Below are 5,846 nucleotides of genomic sequence, written 5' to 3'. Positions count from 1 at the left end.
CACAGGGAGATCAGCTCAGTGCTCTGTGACCACCTAGAGGGGTGGGATAGGGAGGGTGGGAGGGAGATGTAAGAGGGAGGGGATATGGGGATATATGTATATGTATAGCTGATTCACTTTGTTATAAAGCAGAAACTAACATACCATTGTAAAGCAATCATACTCCAATAAAGATGTTAAAAAAAATAAAAACATCTAGTATGTTATCATCTTTGATCTTCAGTTGGCAGTCTGTCAATAGCTTTGAATTTTTTAATGTCACACCCATGAATTTTATGAAAACCTGCATACTTTTTGCAAGATAAGCAATTTCATTTTGCAGCTGATTTTACTGTATTTGACCAATAAAAATGTTACTAATGCATCAGGAACAATACTTAAGTGGGAACAAATTTTAAAAGTGGTGATTTATTACTAAATTTTTTTCTTCCAATAACCAATCTAGTAACATACATACTAAGCAGTCTCTAAGAGAATGACATACCTACTATACTGATACAAAGATGCTCAAGATTTGTGTATTTATGGAGCAACGTTTATTATGACCCCATGTGTTTAAAAAAGATTTTCCTATGTATACTTGTAATACATATCAAGGTGTTTATAGGTGAACAAATTTGCAAAAAAACCTTCAAGAAACTATAAACACTACTTACCTCTGGGGAATTGGGAAGGAAAGGTTTCCTTAACTGCATTCTATACCCTTCTGAATTTTTTAATTTTACCACGAGGAGGTATTACTTTTACAATAATGATGCTGGTGATGATGACGCTATAACTAAGCTTTAAATTAAGTACCTAGTAATGATATAGAAAACCTGTGATTCCAGCTCCCAGGAGTTTAAACTAAGTCCTAACTTAGAAATCTCAAATGCTAGTTAATGAAAAGCCTTTCAAAAGACATTCTTACGCAATACTTGACTACGCTAATAGTTTTTTTTCCAAATGTATTACTTCAGAGAGCAAACTTTTTATTCCACTATCCTTTAAACAGGAATGAGTTTTAATGGAACCAAGTTTAATGTAACAATGAATCAAAAAATTCACTGATATGTTTGAGATCCCACACTGCAACTAACTTCTCGGAAACTACCATTTCTTGAGTTCTGGTTCATATCAAAGAAAAATATCCGTAATTATAAGGACAGGCTACTACAGTACCCCTCTCTTTTCCAACTAGCAGGGCCAGATTTTCTTCATGTACTTCAGCCAAAGCAACAAGTTCCAAGCAGACTGTCTGCTATTAAGCCAAAACTAATGAGATTTGCAAAGTGTAAATCAATGCCACTCTCCTCATTAACGTTTTTGCTTTAGAAAATATAGATTTTTTTCCATTAAAAAACATTATGTTAACATGCAATTGGTATTAGTTATTTTTAAGTGAACAGTATTTGAATTCTTCTATTCTATTTTCTAATACGACAACATATCAATAGATGAAACCCACATAAACAAAAGCTCTTTGGAGTCTTCAACAATTTTTTAGAGTGGAAAGGGGTCCTGAAACCAAACCAAAGCTTTTGAGATGGTACAGACCAAAAGGCAAACAGCTGGGAACAATTCACGTACAACTGGCATGAATGAATTATAACATGGTGGGGGGGGGGGATGAAATGTTACAGATAATTTGTTTTTAGATATAATTCAATGCCTTTTTAAAAAGTTAAGAAATGGGAAAAAATGTATTTAAAGTTTTCATATTAACCTACATATTTAGATTTCCAGTGTCTTCATTTCATCCTGCGGATCTGAGTTACCATCTGGTGTCATTTCCTGACAACCTTAAGAACTTCTCATATTTCTTGTAAGGCAGGTCTGCTTGCCACAAATTCTCTCAGTCTCTGCACAGGAATGTATTTCACCCCTCGTTTCTGAATGATAGCTTTGCTAAATATAGAATTATTCATAAACAGCTTTTTTTCTTTCAGCACTTCAGGTGTGCCACCCCACTGCCTCAAGTGTTTCTGACGAGAAGGCAGCCACTGATCATACCCATGATCCTCTGTATGCAATGAGTGCTTTTTCTCTTGCTGCTCTCAAGGTTTTCTCTTGTCTTTCAACAAGATTGTCTATGCTGTGTCTAGGCACAGGTCTCATATCTATCCTACTAAGATTCACTGAGCTTCTGGATGTGTAAAGTTTTTCATCAAATTTGGAAAGCTTCCCAAAAGGCTATTTTCTGCACCTTTCTCTCTCCTTCTGAGACTCCCATTACACCTATGTTGTATGCTTGACTCTGAGGCTCTGGTTCATTTTCCTCCAATCATTTTTCTCTATTTTTCAGATTGAATCATATCTACTGGTCTGTCTTTAAATTCACTGATTCTTTTTATTAGCATCTCAAAACTGCTGTTGAGCCCCTCTAGTGAATTTTTCATTTCAAGTATTGTAGTCTTCAAGTCTAGAATTTCCATTTTAACTTTTGACTTCGGAATACATTTAGATTTGCAAAGAAGCTGCAAAGACAGTACAGAGAGTGCCTGTATATGCTTCACCTAGCTTCTCCTAATGTTAATATCTTACATAATCATGATACATCTGTCAAAAGAAAGAAATTAATATTAGTACAAAACTATAGACTTTATTCAGATTTCACCAGCTTTCCCATCAATGTCTTTTTTTTCTGTTCCAGGATCCAATACAGGATACCACACTGCATTCAGCCATTATGTCTCCTTGTCTCCTCTAATCTGTAATAATTTCTCAGTTTTTCATGATCTTGACAGTTTTCAAGAGTACGGTCAGGCGCTCACGTAGCATGATCCCAAGTTTCACTCTGTCTGCTGTTTTCTCATGATTGGACTCAGGTTCTAAGTCCTGGGAAAGAACAGTAGAGAGGCGAGTGGTTTGTTTTTTGTTTCTGTTTGGTTTTTATTGTTTTTTAAAGTAATTTCTATACCTTTATTGAGAATCTCCATTTGTTGATTTGCTGTTGTTATATTTTCCTTTAATTGTTTAAATATGGTCTCCTTTGGTTCTTTTAACATAGTTATAATAGTTGATTTGAAATCATTACTAAATCTAACATTGGGGACATTCAGAGACACTTCTTTTGACTGCTTTTTTTTCCTGTGCACTAGTCACACTTTTTTTGCTGTTTCCTTCCGTGGCTTGTAATTTTGTTGTTGTTAAACCTATGGATTTAATATAATATAGCAACTCTGCACTCTGATTCTTTTCCCCCTAATAGGTACTGCTGCTGTCTTACTTTTGTTTCTGTCTGGTATCACGTCTGGGCTAAATATGTGAACTCTGTCCCCCTGTGATATGCCACCACTGAGGTCTCTGCTCAGTCTTGTTTTAAATATATCTTTTTATTTTTAAGTCTGACTTCCTAAGGGGTTGCAGCTTTGCATAATTTCATGGTCAGCTTGTGACTGGACAGAGGTTACGCTCAAGCACCTCGAGCCAGTGAGGCTCCCACCTCTGCTGATGGGTATGTGCAGGGGTAGGGGAGCTCCTGCGACATTCAGTCTGTCTTCCAGTTTGCCCCAGGTTCATCTTTCCTCAGGCCCTCTCACATCTCCTAGGTGCATGCATGGAACTTCAGGGTCAGTCAAGAGTATGTGCATACCTGGGGCCTGCTCAGATCTTTTCTGTGCTTACGCTCAGCCTCATCCAGGAGTACGTTTGCCCCAGACAGTACTGCAGTCTGCCATGTGAGCAGAGCCCCCGGCCCTCCCACGCACCTCTGAAATCCACATCCACAGACAGTGCCACTGAGCGTCACCCGCCACTCCAAAGAGCTGAGCCCTCTTCAAGGTGAGGTCTTCACGGCCTGCTTCTTGCTGGCAGAACCTCACACCAACCGAGCTGGCAGAGAGTAGGGTGGAATGTGCGTAGCCCCAACCAAGAATGCCACAGATTCCCATTTTTCTTACTCCAAGCTCGACAGCATTACACTTTTCAAAGCTTTATGCGATTGGCCTTTGGTCAGTCTCCAGAGTAATGAAATGGTTGCTTTACAAAAGTAATGTAGAAATAAATATTCTATTCAAATGTTCATACTCTTTGGACCAGTAATCCCAGTTCTATAAAAACCACCTCAGGGAAACCCACAATGTGGAGAAAGCTGTGTACAGCACGTTCCTACTGTGCTATTTCTCCCTTACAGCCTCCTGTACGGCTAAGTGGAGCCACGTAAGTTCTCACCAACGCGACAGGAGTGGAAGAGATGCCACAGCTTCCTGCTCACCTCCTCGACGTAAACTGCCCTGACATTCCTCTCTTTCCCGTTGCCACAGACTGGCAGCAACTCACAGACAACCATGACAAATGAAATCCCTGTATTACTTCAAGGAATGGAATCACTTCACCAGCCTGTATCTATTTTCAGGCTACTGTATGACAATTAAATAAAAAGGTATCTTATTACTGAGTAACATTACAAATCCACATTTTAAAAAGTAACATATTCTAAAAAGCTACAAAATTAAATGTTCATCACATTCATCACATTCATCACAACTACCTTAAAATACATATAAAAACATGGCAACTGCATTAAAATAATAATGCTATAATGGTAGGATTATGGATGATTATTCCTTTCAAACTTGCAATAATATTAAGTTAGTCTGATAATTTAAAAAGTTGAAATTGTTGAATTAAATCTGCTTTGAAATATTTTCCATTCTGTTTTAAGACTGTCTTAAAAAATGGTTTCAAAACAGATTTAAAGGATTTTTTTAAAAATAAGTTTTCCCTATTTTTAATTTATTTTTAATTTTTCAGCCGTGACACATGTGGGATCTTAGTTCCCTGATCAGGGATCGAACCCGTGCCCCATGCACTGAAAGCGTGGAGTATTAACCACTGGACTGCCAGGGAAATCCCAGATTTAAAGGATTTTTATCCTATCCACTTTTATAGTGGTATAAAGCATGGATCCTCTGGCCAATGTTCACATCCAAGGTACCTGGTCTGCAATCCTGCCATTGTGTTGTTTCTTTAACAATGCAGAATTATTTACTCATGTTCCTCTAGGGTACTAGCTAACAACCTTACCCAAAGACTGGCCTCACATAACTAAACTATTTCTACTTTGTAAAAAACAAACAGAACACAAAAACACAACAACAACAAAAAACCTTTTGCTTCATCTTTCACATTTGTATTTCTTAGAGGAAACAAAGTCTAGCCTCCATGCGTGCAAGGGGATATACAGAACCTGAACCAACAAGAAGCTTTATGCCTTTTCTCACCAGCAACTTCCCTCAACCTAAAAAAATCTTTCTGGAGAAGGACAAGAGCTGGCCCCACTATGAAAAGCATAGCTTTTAAGACTGAAGTCCCTACACCCCAGAACTAAGAAACTGAAACAGCCAAGCCCAAAGAAAGCAAAACAGAGCTGCTAAAAACTCTGTTGTCCTCTCATTTTCCAAACTACAGTAGTCAGTAGTCCCCTCTTATTTCAGGTTCCGCACTCCACGGTTTCATTTACCCCCGGTTAACCACAGTTCGAACATATTAAATGGAAAATTCCAGAAATAAACAATACACAAGTTTTAATATGTGCCTCCTTCTGAACAGCGTGATGAAATCTCGAACTGTCCCACCTGGGACATGAACCATCCCTTTGTCCAGCGTATCCTGCCCCTTAGTTACTTAGTAGCCATCTCAGTTATCAGAACAACACCGCATTTCAATGCTTGTATTCAAGTAACCCTTATTTTACTTAATAATTATTCACTTAGGGGCTTCCCTGGTGGCACAGTGGTTGAGAGTCCGCCTGTCAATGCGGGGGACACGGGTTCGTGCCCTGGTCCGGGAGGATCCCACATGCCGCGGACCAACTGGGCCCGTGAGCCACGGCCGCTGGGCCTGCGCGTCTGGAGCCTGTGCTC

At 38.8% G+C, this 5,846-nt stretch overlaps 1 protein-coding gene across 2 annotated transcripts in view; it reads right to left on the bottom strand.

The window, feature by feature from the left end:
- PDE7A (phosphodiesterase 7A) overlaps positions 1-5,846 on the bottom strand; it is a 250,820-nt gene that overhangs the window by 91,489 nt on the left and 153,485 nt on the right. The gene's annotated exons all lie outside the window — the stretch shown is intronic.

The sequence above is a fragment of the Physeter macrocephalus genome, chromosome 15 (genome assembly GCF_002837175.3).
Source record: "Physeter macrocephalus isolate SW-GA chromosome 15, ASM283717v5, whole genome shotgun sequence".
Lineage (NCBI taxonomy): Eukaryota > Metazoa > Chordata > Mammalia > Artiodactyla > Physeteridae > Physeter > Physeter macrocephalus.
The sequence above is the reverse complement of the archived record's forward strand: the minus strand, read 5'-3'. Positions and strand labels throughout refer to the sequence as shown.